This window comes from Scophthalmus maximus, chromosome 3 (genome assembly GCF_022379125.1).
Source record: "Scophthalmus maximus strain ysfricsl-2021 chromosome 3, ASM2237912v1, whole genome shotgun sequence".
In the NCBI taxonomy this organism is placed as follows: domain Eukaryota; kingdom Metazoa; phylum Chordata; class Actinopteri; order Pleuronectiformes; family Scophthalmidae; genus Scophthalmus; species Scophthalmus maximus.
In genome coordinates, this window is record NC_061517.1 from 16,821,401 (window position 1) to 16,836,998 (window position 15,598).

The window sequence follows — 15,598 nt, forward strand, 5'->3', positions numbered from 1 at the left end:
CAGTGCCTCAGTGGGATGCTGAAAAAGGCTTCAGACTAAGTCTCCTTCAATCAGAAATCACAAGAATGAATTTTGTTTGACAGCAGGACGGAACAACAGATGATTCAATTAAAAACTGTTTATCTTAGTTAAGTGGCGGCTGTACAGCAAAATATGCAATCCACTGACCGCTGTAAAATACCACGAGGAAGTTTCCATCACAGAGAGAAGCAAACACCAACATATTTTCCACATCAAAAGCTGACGGCAAACACACACACACACACGCACGCACACACACACACACACAACCACATTATTGCTGGGATCCCAGAGTCGCAAAAGCCAGAACGGGAGTGAGTGATACATTTCATGTGTATCAGAGAATGATATTCATTAGCTACTCAGATCTTAAGGTGGCCCATGTGGATAATATTAAAGGCATTTAGATCATCATCAGCAGCAGCGGCCATCACAGTCACTCACTCACACTTTTCCTCAGAAGTTGTGTAGATGAAGAAAAAAGAAGAAAAGACGGAGAGGGGAGAAAGCAACGATCACAATAAACAAACTTTGACTAAGACAGAAAGAACTTGTGTTGTCATGGCGATGTGCAGCGTCTAGACAGACAGTACTAACACTGATGTCATCAGCCGGTACCACAAAGCAACATCAGGGTACCCGGGATATGATTTCGTTATCTGGCTAATCTGGCTACATTTTTTTGGTGAATTGTTTTTGTTTTGCGAAACGTTTTTTTTGTGTTTTCCTCAAACGCAGTTGTACTTTGACACTCAGGTCCATTTGGGTTGGCAATGACACAATAACACCACGGAACAAGTAACAAATGAAAAACTAAAGAAAATAAGCACGTTCTTCTGAAAACGAAGATTATTTCCTAGCGGCTCTCTTCAGAGTCATGAAGAGACAATCCTTGAATCTGGCAATTTTTCACCTCGATATCAGTGTTCATCACATATGACAAAAAAAAGATCATAAACCAATACAGACAGAGCGTGTCACAGAGGTGTTAGCCAGTCATCAGTCACAGACACCCACCTCATTCCTGACCAATGAGACTGACCGTTTCTATCTCGTCTCCAGCAAGTGGAGGGAACAATGATGCACTGAAAGAAAGAGTCTCTCTGTTTTTGCTCTTGCTGCAACTCATTTTACGCCTCCTTCATATCACCCTACATTTCCCTTCATCTCTATAATTCGCTCAAGGACGCTTGTTCCCTGCCTGCAGCCCCACATGCACCTGTGTCATATTATACTCGCCACATAAAGCTAAAAGCAGCTTTTAATTCGGAAATGCAGCACCGGATGACAGATTTGTAACTGCTTAACAAGAGCCCATAACAATCGTTTCCTTTTTGGAGTTTAACAGGCCCGAAAATTTTATCCAGAACACCAACACCTCTTGTATGAGTCTGTGTGGCAGCCTCCTGCTTTTAATGAGCCATAGCCAAAGAACAAAGTTCCACAGTACAGTCATACTCGTGCATTTCCTTTTTGACGTTTCCAACATGGTATGGCCATCAACTTTGCAAAAAGCCCACCTGCAGAGTACATAAGCACAGGGGACAGGATGGAGAGCTGCAGGAAGTGAGGAACGGTCACAGTCCTCAGGCAGCAACTTACTTTTAATCTTTCAAGATTATCAGCCCGGCGGAAACGTGATGGAGTAAAACGCTGCGCTTTGAAGCATTTGACTGGTGAAGGGGGCATCTGAAAAAGAACTGTAACAAAGATATGATCTTCTTTTGTATTGGTTCTTCTTACAGTGACTTGGTGTATAATCTGGCAGCGGCTAAAAAGGATTAACGTTTAACATGGAATTTGGTCTGAAAAACAGTTTTTCAAAAATGTCATCTTTTCCTGTGTGTGGCTGCTCGTGACATGCCATGTCCTGATGTCACTGGCCGTCCAGATCTCAGATTTGAAATAAATAAATAAATACATTTCTTGATGCACTTGATATTTTCAGTGATAATAATAAGTCACCATAATTAAACAATTAAGACATACACACTTCTATCGGCAGGATGACATTATTTGTCTAAACCATTACAAATTGCTGCGGCTCATGTTATTGATTTCCTTTAATATTTGACACATTAGCAACAAACATAAACTCTGGACTTACATGTTGTCACCACCATTAAATGGCCATTATTGGTTGTCATTTAACGGTATTAACACTCAAAGCAGGGGGTACCTTTCATTCTCTGACCTTTTTGCTCTCTACCTTCCCAAATCTACTCTTTGTGAAACTGCATGCCTTTCCTCCATCTATTGCACTGTCCATCAAATAAGTTTTTAAATTGGCTCTGGTTTCCTGTCGTGCCTTATCCTTTCATCTGCTCCCTAAGCTTTCCCTCAATCCCCCCTTTTGTTCCACTTCACCTCTTCCTGCAGTTGAAAAGGTCTGTGGCCCCCAGAACATAATGAAACCCTCGCTGTGAACTTCAGATCCTCTCCTGGCACCCAAACTCTTCTCCCCCATCAACTATCCTAACATAGTTTTTACTTATCCTCACCTCCTCCTATTTTTTTTTTGATTAGCTTCCTTTCCTCTGTCAAACTACCGCCCTGTTTTACATCATGTTTTAGTTTTTTTAATTTTTCTTTTCTTCGTCTTCTAATCTCTTCCAAAATAAAAAAAAGAAGATTTGCTGGCTGTAAATGACATTCAAAACCGTGCACAATCTTCTTCCTTATTGCATACAGCGTGGTTCAATTTGTATCTATTGGATTCAGAAAATGGAAAATAATAATAGATATTCCAAGACTTATTCAAGACTATATGTCGGCGTGTTAGTATCAAGAGTTGGTAGTTCCATGCTGCTCAGTTTTTAAGATAATATCTTGTGATATAATTACTACTGTTTACTAGAGAATTTTGTTTTTAAAAGTTGTTTTTCCCCCCCAAATAATTTTACAGCCACACCCCACTCCTCCAAATTTGGTTACTGCAGCACACAAACCAGTGGGTCACATCACGGTGGGTTGCCACTTGGGATCCATGGTGCATCTTTTCTTTGTACATTATCTTAAATAAGCTTATCCGGTGTATATGATTACTGCCTTCAATATTCCCGATTCTTGTGGGTGGTTTGCTGTGGCTCTGGCTGATCATACTGCCATAATTGGCAAACATATTCTTAACAGCAGCACTTGTGTGTTCTTCAGAGTGGCACTGTGTTACCTGATGCCCCTGTGTTGTGAATCACCGACTCTGCCTCACTGCGGTGCATCCGTGCCACTCTTCAGGACCAGCTGGATGTGTCCGTCCCTGGCTTCTCATTCACCTTGTTCCACGCTGCGAGCGACGCTGCTACAGTTTTAGCCCCGTTCCGTTCTGGAGAGATTCTACCGTCAGCAACCTTTCACTAACCTCACTCCTCCCCGTTTCACCCGGCCGGAACCTTTCCTGGTCTCTTCCCATCAGCCTCTTTGTCTTTGCCAGTATTTTCCATGATGTGAGTGGTGCTGCTGTCCTCTGGAAACTCCTCACTCAGCAGCCTCCGCCTCACCCTTCGTTTCACCCCGTCTCACCCAGCAATGGAAAGTATAAATAATTATAGCTAATCAAGTACAATGTACTTTTTTGGTCTTAGAATTTTAAAATTGTGCGCTAAAAATATGTCTCTGTCGTTTCTTCTTATTCACCTACTTGTAAATATTGTTGTTAAAGGGGGGCATGAAGTCATTTTTTAATTTAACTCTCCCGTGACTCACTTTTCTTGTCCACATTTTTATCTAACCCTAACCCTAAGACATAATGATACTCTTCCTACACTCATAATAAACAAACCTTTAATACTTTCATACTTACTTAATATCGCAAAAAAACAAAAATGTATAGCACATTAAAGAATCCTCAACTCCAACTATTTTTCAGTGTGTAAAAAAAAAGGGAATACATTTGAACAGTACTATCATGGTTAACAGAAGCTAAGTGTCTGACACTGACAAATGTACAGTAAATGTGTGTGGATTGGTTCAGGTGGTCTTGTAGAGGACCTGACACTGTGAGATGACCTCAACACTCACACTAATCTGCTGCTGAATGGTGCTGTTACATGCTCCAGTAGCTTCCTATTGGAGAGCCACTATTTGTCCACAGTCAGCAACTTCGACAAAAACATCCAATATTGCATTCCTGTTGTACTTTTCCCGAGGTCTTCCAAGAACACACCAATTTCAACACACAGTTATCTTTCTTACTGCAAACCATTACCGGCCATTGTCAAGTCGACGCAATTTTGACACATAAGGTGACTCTTGTGTGGTATTTCATACAGTATACATGTACAGTATACAATGGTAGTTCTAGTAGGAGGAAAGAAGTTGTTTTTTCATTCATTATCTCTTTTTTTCACTTCCATTTCGATTTTCACATAAAACAACCAAATTTCCATATACTGTTGCAAAATGTAGCAAATTTCAAACAATCAACTTGATATTCCGCATTTTCTAACACAAGAGGTCATCAAGCAAAACTACCAGCAACATCCATCAACCCACTTTGAAAACAACTTGGCAAAGTTGTATTACAGTCCAGGCAAGGGTGACTAATATAAAAGTAGATTTACATTGTGGGCACGGCCTGTTGAGATAAGAAATGGCAACTCACATCTTAATCCTTATCGTGGCTAAGATGTTGCCTAAAGGATCAAAGTTACAAGTAAAATACATAAGAGAACTGAAGGATTAAATTTTGGGCTGAACCAATGTGTAAATACTAGAATGGCCCTCACCAGAGCACGTACCACCACCAAGGCCCAACAATCCCCTTAAATTCAATCAAGCTACACCAAGTTTTTCCTCCAGATCCACGCATCGTTCCCTGGGAAATCTGATTAAGTCTCAAAAAAACGCTCACAATGTCAAAGAAAGTGAAAATAAATACCTAGATCCACCCCTTTGTCTGGATACGGCCCAAAAATGAATAGCTTATTTCACGCCCCGTGTCTCATCCTTTCACGAAGTCTCATGGAAATCAGTTCAGGAGGGGGTTTTTTTTGATTAATCCTGCTGACACCGGTGAAAACATAACCTCATCGGTGGAGGTAACCAGCAGCAAGTACACAGTGATCTCCATTGTAAAACATATCTCAAACCCTATACTTCCTTTTTAGACGTGAGAGCCAGTGAAACGTACTCATCATGTGTTGACCCTCATACCTTTTGTGTGCGTGCGTGCACACACACACACACACACACACACACACCTATAAAACCTGCTCCTGACGTTTCCTGGAAGGGCCGCCCCCGTTTCCCAACAACCTCTCATTTGAAGATGAACCACCTGCACCACCATCCGCCACCGAGACACATTCCTCTTCACTGCAAGTTCCCTTCTAGCCCCCTCGCAGATGATGACAGCTCACCCCCGTCTGGCTGCCAACACAACCCACATACATGTATTTAACTACATGTTGGGATCTCGACAGGTTTGCTTTGCACGTTTTGGGGCAAGAGATGTTTTGGACATGGTGGTGTATTCCATCATTTATTTCCAACGTGTGTTTTTTTTAAACTCTCCGTCTGTCCTTTGGTTTATATGTCAAATCAGCTCGGCTGAACTCAGCGAAGTCACCAGGCAACATTTTGGCCACTTTGTATGCGGATCAAACACGAATCCAAATGTCATTTATTTCTGGCCTTGTTGCTATTTCGGCTGGTCGGAGCCAGATCAGCGTAGAGGTGAGACTGACCGTGGCCTCGTGCTCCTTGCATGTGGTTGACCTGTGATTCGGGCGTGTCCATGGCCCGTCGCTCTGTATTGACCTGAGATTTGCTCAGTTATAGCAGATCAGGTGTGGACAAGGGGACGAGATCTTTTCTCAAAGGACCATGGTAGTGGAAGTGAAACTGGAATGAAAATTCCCCCATAGCCGAAAAAAACTGGCCAGCGTTCCTAAAACTCCTGCTGCAATAAGAATCAGCTCCCGGCATTTACTTTCCTCATAGTTCTCTTCTCATATTTCTCTTCTCTTCGGTTCTATCGCCCATGGCATTTTTTGTCTTCTCTCTCCCTTTGTCTTCCCCTCATTGTTTCTCTTTACTCTTTGCTCCTCTATGTCAACTCTCCACGTGTTGGTTCTGTTTTGTTCACTCCTGCGCTCGACGCGGTGCATCACATTGTTTTCATAATCCACCTGTAAAAGCGGTGAGAGGAAAAATACGGACACGACCTCGCTCCTTTTTTCTCTCTCCTCTCCTCCACTTGTTTTTCTTCCTCTCCTGCGCTTTGTGTGATACAGGCCAGATTCCCGACTGTTGAAGTTATAGTGGAATAAAGTTGTATACGGAGATGCACTTGAATGTGTAACTGCTCATTTTATATAATGTGTATGTATTGACATCGTTTAGCCTTCATTTTTTACCCATAATTCTGCACATCCTTAATAATATCACACAAAGACTTCAATTCAAGAATTCAATCTTCTGTTGATAAAATAATATAATCTGAATCTGAACTTTTAAGATATTTTATGCGCTTGCTTCCATGTCCCATGAATATAACTCATAGAGGAGGCTTCAGAGGGTGAACGTGGTCACCAGTTCCACGACTTCATTATTCTTTTCCTCTTCCTGCTTTTTATTCATTCTTTACTCTGCCCATATGGCAACCCCGGTGTGTTTTAACAGTCAATGTCCTGCCTAATTTTCACACTCCCTCTCCGTTCTCCGTTCCTCTCCATATGGCAGCATCTCTGCGTTTTAACAGTTAACCTGCTCGGTGACCCCCCCATGGTTAAAGCAGATGTCTGCCTGCTCCATCCATTAACAATGATGGCAGAAATTCCCCAGTCCTCTTTCTTTCTTTCTTTGTATTTCCCCAATTTCTTTCTTCCATTCCCCTCTCACACTTTCCTTCTGCCTCACTCCCTGGTTTCTGTTTGACCGGTGACCATGTGTTGACTACAGCATGTGAGTCATCTGGATTTGGGGCAGTATTCACAAAATGAACCAAAAGGCTAAAAGTAGCTCCAAACGAGGAGTAGCGAGGAGAAGAATAGGCCTTGTGTCAGTCCAAACAATGGCAGGGGCAAGGCTTTGTTTTAAGAGTAATTCATAAACCATTTGACCACTAAATGTTGATTCTGGGTCTGAGAAGTAGTTCAGTTGGGAGGACTCCACGTCATCAAGACCTCTACACATGCAGAAAAGTCGCTCATCACATTTTAAAAGTTTATTTTAACGGTGGCGTGACAAGCCGGTGTCCAAGAGGACAACATGGTGAAAGCAAGACTTATAAGGGACCAATAGAAGGGTGGATGGTGTCCTTCCTCTATCGCCATTACACTGTGCAATCAGTTTAAACATCATAATGCCAAGTTTAAAGTCTGTTTCCGCTCATAATACATGTAATTACTGGATGGGGAAAAAAAGTATTTCAGGGCCAATGACTATGATTATGAACTGTCCCATCAAGGGATGAAGATTTGTCAAAGAAGTGAATCTTTTACTTTGTGTCAAATTAAATTGTGTAAAACACTTTATAGAATATTAAATTTTTTTTCTTACCTATGTATCCCATTTTTGTCTAGTTGAAGGGACTGTGTTTCTTGTTCCCTTGTGTTGATTTATGATCCAAGAATAAAGATTTGCATTGTAACTTCAGTTTCATGAGCGCAGGTGGAGGGCTCGAACAGGCTGTTCAAACCAGTTCACTTTTACCTGCTGTGCGGCCCATCAGGACATGCCGTGGCAGTGAAGAGATGAATGTGGTTAATACCGTCAACCCGCATCTGCAAACTAAATGGAAGAAGGTGTGGCTAGCTGGCAAGGTCAAAAGTATCTGTCTTTGTTCATGCTACATTACGTAACTATGTTGTATTACACAAGACTTTGCTTCTAATAGGCACCACCAGAGGCTAAAATATGAAAACTGCCACTCTATTATCGCTTATGCAGCCAGCAGGGATGGAACAATTGCCTTAATGATGTTGATCAAAGCAGTCAACTATGTGCCGAATAAAATCACATCTAGACTTTGTGTGTGTGTGTGTGTGTGTGTGTGTGTGTGTGTGTTTTCTTTTGTGTCAACTTGTTACCCCTTCCCTCCTCTGCCACGAGGGTGACTTCTTCACTTTATCGTCCTCAGCCCATTTCACAATTTACTTTTTTTCCCCGTTCTCCTCTCCTCTCTCCAAGATCAATTGTTCATTACACCTCTAACCCTCTTTTTTTTTTACTCCTTCAACCCTCACACCAGTCTATCCTGCCGGGTAACAGATTAGTGTCCTTGAAAAACTCATTTTCATTTCATTTCTACATTCGGTCCTATCTATCATTCAGACGGCATCCTGCTGCCCTTCCAACGATGTGCACCATGTCTGCGTCTCTCTGCCTCTTCCACGTCCAAGGCCACTGCTATATTTGCGCTGCATGTAGAGCAAACATAAATTAATGATTACATTACATTAATATGCGAGACTAATACATGTTTGACTACTCGTGTTTTTAACCTTTTAATGAATTCATCTTGTTAAGGCTCTGTTTTCACTGAGGCTTTACTTGTGGAACTGCAGAAAGATTTAGATTTTTGCCCGGTTTTAAAATATTTCACAGTGTTTGTAAAGCGGCGGTGAAGACAAACTCTATCTCCCTCTGCTCCAACACACTTCACACGTCTCTCACCTTGAACACAGACACATTATTGTGGCAAGAACACCATGACAGAAACACACAGGAGCAGCTGTGTGTGTGTGTGTGTGTGTGTGTGTGTGTGTGTGTGTGTGTGCACGGTGTACACACACACACACACACACACACACGTCCATTCAGTGCTGTTCATTCAGTGTTAACTGCCCGTTGCAGTGTGAAAGAAATGACCCGTGCAGGTGTAGAAATCCAGAGCCTCTGACCACACGTGTGCATTGTTGTGTCTGGAGCAAAAGAGACGTCGAACAAGAAAATGTGTCGTCTTCGTTAAAAGGCAAGAATCTACTAATGCATAGTTAACATCCGCGATGAAGTGATTGATGTTCCTCTCTCTTCAAGTGAGTTTTTTCTTGTCTTTTTACGTCTGTCGATCCAGTCGACGTTTTTGTTGACGCGTTAAATGATCAATGTGTTTGACCATGTCTTGCACTAAATGTGATGTTTCGGTTCAGATTAACCCAGAATGATTAGTTTGTAATAACTTTGGCATTGGAGTTCTTTCAAGACACCTTGACGTAGCTGTGCTAACTCAAATGATTTGAAACGAGTAATGTAACTAAGCGCTTTTGCTGCTGTGTCATCAGTGATAAAATTAATATTTGCATGTAATATGTTATGAGGAATTAAGCCTTTAAATTAATTTTGCCCAACTATAATCCTCTGTCTCAGAGGATCATTTGTGGTTCCAGTTACACTTTGATTGATGCTGAGATTTATGGCTTTACTTTATTTCATACATTGATAGTCTAAATATAGATATGTTATATATTATAAAGATACAGAAGAGTTACCATAGTAACCTCCTTGGGCTTTATCTAGTGGCGTCTGTCTTCCATGTGGACAACAGTTGGGGACAATCAGAGCAGAGTTCTTTCATTATCTGTCTCCCGGTGAGAGAGGAATGAAAAGGAGCCACTTCATCGCGGATGGTTCTTATGTAGACGAAGGACAGTATGACCCCTTTTAGCCATTTAACAGTAGAGGGCCTCAGAAATGAAAACATCAGATACCAGGACAGCCAAAGAGCCAAGCAACTCATCCCCTCTTCAGATCGGAAGCAATTTGGAATGTGTGATTTGTCATGATCTATTGTGGTCTGTGTGGCCTGCAACTCCCCCGTCTTCCTCCTGCTGCTGTTGTGGAGCTACTTGGGGGAGGTCTGACCCCAAAGTTCCTGCTCTCACCCCTAAAACACACACACCTCCTGCCTCTCCTTTATCACTCGCTGCTTTTCCTCTCCTGCCGCTGCCTTCACCTCCCCACTCTCTCTTTCTGTCTCCCCATTCAGCCGGTCGTTCTGCTCTGCTTCGTTTCCTTTCCAAACAAACATTGGTCGGGGCTTTTTTTTTCCACTTTCTTTTGGTCGTTTCTCAAAAGAAACTTTTCCTGTCTTAGGTGCATCCATGTGCGTGTGTGTGTGTGTGTGTGTGTGTGTGTGTTTGAGAGCAGTGAACCACACATGACTCACAATATGTAAAATTAGTGAAAAGCTAAGCGGCGGCTCGGCAGTCACTACACCTGCCAGCGTTCATGCACATCAGATGAATATAAAAACGAGATAACAAATCAGCTTCATTATCATAATGTGTTTTTACACTGTTTGCTTTGTTATAGACAGACTCCGAACATTCACAGACGTCATGTCGAGTCTGTGAGCGCGATGGACTGCAATGCTTCTTTAGCCACTGACAGAGAACTTCCTTATATCACTGTCTTATTATTGCTTTCTGTCCATTTTTTTTCATCCTTTATATTTGTCATAACACCGCATGGCCTCAATAGGCGACCATCACTTGAGGACAACCACAATAAAATTCATCTTGATTAAATATTTCTGTATCATCTTCTCCTCAGTATCTACACGGGGTTACGACCCGTAGGAGCATATCTGCAGCAGACAAACTGGCTCTTTGTTATCGGGGTTAACAGATTAAAAAACCCGACCAAGGTTGTGGAACAGTATGGAAGCTTGATATGGATGTCCAAAACTGAAACTGTATGAGGAATTGCCTACTCTCAGATGCGTAATGAACATGGGCCCAGATCTATTGAGACAGCTGTTCACATCTTTAAAACATTCTGACTTTGCGACGTTGAAGGCCCAGTGCCAGAACCCACGGTTTGCTGCTGAGGTAAGGACACGTGCAGACCAACATTAGCATTGCATCAACAAATCATGGGCTTTGACCTGCATTGACATAAACAGGTTTCAACCTTTTTTTTCAATCCGGAAGGAAACAGGGGACAACATGTTTGTAAAATTCTATCAATTTGAAGGTCATAGTTTCAATGATATCCTTAGCCTCTACCACACAACGCACCAACACACACACACACACACACACACACACACGCAAGTTGAGCTGGTAAAAATGCATCACTCCTTATGAGTTTAAATATAGGTCATGCTGTTGCAGCAGTCAGCTCTCTCTCTCTCTCTCTCTCTCACACACACACACACACACACACACACACACACACACACACACACACACACACAGTACTTAATGGGGATGGAGTGGACAGTCCCTCCAGTGTAAACGAGTGTCACGAAGCACTTTACATCAAGATTCATGTCAAGTTGGTTTTTCCTCCTATATTTCTCTCCCACTCTGACAACGCACTATATAAAGAAATCTGCTGGCCTGGCGAGATGCAGTGACACTCTTTTGAGTGAGTCGATGTATGACCATAGATTGTCGCATACTATATAACAGTAACTTAAAAAAGTGTTTCACGTACCAAATCACATTCATAACCACCTCACCAACAAGTCCCCCGACTCATACGACGAACTATGTCACGTGGCCTCAAACTACAGGGTGTGAAAAGTCACCGAGCTGTGCAAAAATGTAACTGAGTGTATTTGTAATACTGTAGTTTCATTGGCCGGATTACAAATGCATGGCATGTAGACATACATTTGAAAAGCACGTCACATAGTCACGAGGTGCAGCAACCTCTCACAAGCTTTAAATGATTCAATTTATGACTGAATTTAACAGACAATCTTACTGAAGTAAGTTGGAAATATCGTGATTATTGCTGAATGAAGGCTTGAAACAAGTGCTTGTGTGTAAAATAAATAAAAAATGCATCAATATTTTCAATTCTCTCTGCTCTGAAACTAAAAGTAATGGTATTCTCCTGTTTTCTTACCTCTCTCCCTCTGCTCCCCCTTCTTCACCTCTGCTTCATACCCCGAGGCTGTTGAGCCTAGCACAGCCTCATTGGTGTGTGTGTGTGTGTGTGTGTGTGTGTGTGTGTGTTTGTGTGTCCGTGTGTGTGTGTGTGTGTGTGTGTGTCCGTGTGTGTGTGTGTGTGCAAAAGCAAAACTATAATGAAAAAGCAGACAGGGAAACAGAATAAGAAAAATGTCGGGAGGGTGTGGAAGCAGAGCGGGTCGGAACAATTGCAGAGAGACAGAAGGTCAAGAAGTAAAGTTTGAGGTAGAACCTGAAATAGATATGAAGTGGAGGTATGCAGTAAATAATGGAGGAGGAGAGAGCGCACGAAAACTAAAATATGAACAATAATCGAGTGTAAAGTATCTTGAGCACTTCATCACATCATACATTCCAGACCTGCTCAGACGGGCCTCTGTAAGGCTGGACGTGCCGTGGCTTGTACGCATGCTTCTCTATACGTGTGTCGGGATTGGTACAGTATATGAACATGTGTTCATGTGCTCCTGCTAAGTTTATGTGAATGCTTGAGCGTATCTGTGTTTGTACATACACGTGTAGGTCAGTGCATCCCTCCTCCCGTTTCCCAGTGACCCTGCTCAGATGCATCCTCTCACTCAGCCAAGTTATTTCATCATGGAATGAGCCGGGCTGAGCCACGAGGCGCCATAAACCTTTCAGCACTGACAGGACTGTAAAATCTCACCGTGCTGGAGAAGGGCGAACATGATGGATCACAGGGGTGGGGCGCTCATTCAAGTGCATTCACTTTAAATCTTTGTCCGTGTGTCATCTGCTAAGAACATTCCCTGACACTAACAATGGCACGTGGCCTGCGTTTGGTTGTTGTTACACATTAACATTGAGAAAAAAAATACACGCGAGCAAGCCAAGAGCTGGGCACCTGACACTGGGGCTGCCAGGCTGGCAGACTGTGAACCCGTTGCATCAATGTGAAGAAGTCAGTCACTAGCTAGAAGCTTCATGGGTGTGCGAGGATGGGGACATTCAACGAATGGGGGGGGGGGAGTTAATCCAGCAAAGATATACACATAGACGTGATAGCATGATAGTCCTACCCTGTGATGGTTGGCAACTGAAAGTTAGAAAAAGAAGCCATATGACTTCTGTTTTATCTCTTAATATTGTCAAATTTCAGCAGGCTTATGAATCATCGTCGCCAGCAGCAACACAGCATCACCAAGGACAAGAGGGGTTTACTCAGTCCCCCCCCCCCCCCCCCGCCAAGATCTCCTGCAGTATGTTACTGATATGTCTCTATGTGAAGTTTAACCACATGTGAAATACTCCCCCAAAGAAAAGCAACAAAACAGGATTTGTGACACGTATTTGTCACAGATATTTAACAGAAAAGGTTGTTTAGGTAGAGTTCGGCTCCACTTACACTTCATCTAGGCCACATGCCAATCATCAAATGAATCTTAAATGTTTTATCTAAAAGAGCTAGAAACTAGATCTGGAGGAAAATACCGTCTTTTGATGAATCGGTTTCCAGCCAGCACGTCCGATGAAGGGAAACAGATCGTTTTACACTGTTTTTAGGCCAGACGCCAATCACGGATGGAATCACTTCAGCGTGGAAAAGTTTGGAGAAAGGTTGCAACTTCAAGCAGCAGCAGCCTCGGGTTTCAAAAGCAGATGTTAATGAATTAACCCTAACCCTAACCCTCTGGTCTTGAAATCTCATAACTTAATGGAAGCAACGCATCAATACGAATACAGTATCACCGAGGATTAAATGAAATAAAGGTGTGTTGGAAGACCACTTACTATTCATTGTTGAAATTTACACTCAGTGTCTCATCTTTAGACCGTCAGCACCGAGGGATTTGCCGTCAATGTATTCAAATATAGCCACATATATTGTAATCATACCGTTATGTCTGTTATTATTTTTCAAGACATTTCAACAAATTTGACATACTTGTAATAGCATTTTTCTTCATGCATTTTATTTCAAATGTTAAAATGTAACTTTATTTAACTATTAAGGGTTAACTCACATTTATATCACATTTCCACTGTTCAACAACCTGTAAGGTTTTTTCTACTTCCATTGGACTTTTTTTTACATAGATATCTTTCATTTTTCTTTTCAAGTTTAAAACAAAGTGAAGAGAGAAAAACAGTGTTAGGTGTAAGAGCGATGGGGCAATGGGCTCACCTGGACAGGTAGGGACCTGTTGGGTCGTCACGAAGGCAAGGAGGAGGAAGAAAGATGGGGCTGAGGTTACCTGTGAGCTTTTCTTGCCCCGGGGCAGCTCGCTCGAAACTCATTTAACGTGGACCAACAGCATGGGGGAGGAAGCACATGTCAAGGTAATGAGGAAAGAGAAGTGATGGAGGGTGGAAAAGAAAAGAAAACATTTGGGGACAACTAGATGTTTGTCTCTGATGTACTTGTAATTTCACTTGTATATATATATATATATATATACAAAATAAATTATCGTACTTATAAATGTGGCCTTAATCAGTAAACATTTCATGAATTGAAATAAAATAATATTGTTTGTTTTGACGTAGGATCATAATTTATACACACATTTATACACACACACACACACACACACACACACACACACACACACAATGTCCTTTACCAACCAGTAGTCCCTGAGGTTAACTTGTTGTTTGGCTGTCAGTATATCTGGTGAGGGGTTAAAGGTCGAAGGTTAAGGGTTAGGGGCCGGAGAGATGAGCCAGGCAGTAAAGAAGGATCTGCATAAGCCTGCCTGCCCCCAGGGCCTGATATAAAATCTATTCTTAAAACACATGAACCATAAACACACACACACACACACACACACACACACACACAGCATGACTGACCCATGTCCAGATGCACACACTATACAAATAGTCACCAACATGATGAAAGGAAGACACAAACATTGACCTTGCATTCAATTATTCATAATTTGCAATACATTCCAGTGTAGTGTGGGTTGGGAGATGGTCTTCGGCCTTACAGTTCAACACTCGTCCCTTCCTTCAGTTTCCATTTCTCTCTCTCTCTCTCCATGAGGACATTGGTGTGTGGCCTGGTTCATTCTTCCCTCATGTTGGACATAAGGGTGAAACAAAGAGTGATTTAAATGAAATGAAAGTTAACTTGGAAATGGTTTCATGATGAGAAACATGAATAGGAGAAAAAGAAACACAACAACGGAAATACTTTTACAGACAAAACAAGAGAAGACGCATTTGGAAAATTAGATCTACTCATTTCCCAGCTCCATTGCACAGCTTTCCAAATAACATAAGCAAAACCTACTATATGGCTACATCAACATCTGTGGACTAGTGAAAAAATATTTTTCCTCTTTGGAACAAAGTTTTGATTTTTTTTCCTCCGGGTGTCCCATGAGGTCCGAGTCCCCCGCAGTGGCCCAGGTTCAGTTATGACCTGCGGCCCTTTGCTGTGTGTCATCCCCCAGTCTCTCTCCCCTTTCCCACTAGAATCTGTGCTATCCTTATAATCAATAAATTAAATGAATCAATTCATTTTTGTGGCATAACTGACACTGCAACTATCACAGTTTGCCTAAATGATAGGGCAGCTACTTTTTTTATTTGATATCATTCACCTGAACTTCTCAGAAGATGAAACAGTTATTTTAAACCACAATCTCCTCTAGCAATGAGAGAGACAGACAGACGGAGGGAGACATGTCCAGAGAGTACCTGCAGGCTGCCACTGTTAGGGCCTGTCTGTTTGCTAACACTCA

General features: G+C 42.1%; 1 protein-coding gene across 1 annotated transcript in view; it reads right to left on the reverse strand.

Annotated features, from left to right (window-relative positions):
* sema3b (sema domain, immunoglobulin domain (Ig), short basic domain, secreted, (semaphorin) 3B) overlaps positions 1 to 3,298 on the reverse strand; it is an 86,637-nt gene extending 83,339 nt beyond the window's left edge. The window contains exon 1 of the mRNA XM_035644190.2: positions 3,191 to 3,298. The gene's annotated coding sequence lies outside the window, so the exon portion shown is untranslated. The remainder of the gene's footprint in view (positions 1 to 3,190) is intronic.
* Between the last annotated feature and the right edge of the window lie 12,300 nt (positions 3,299 to 15,598).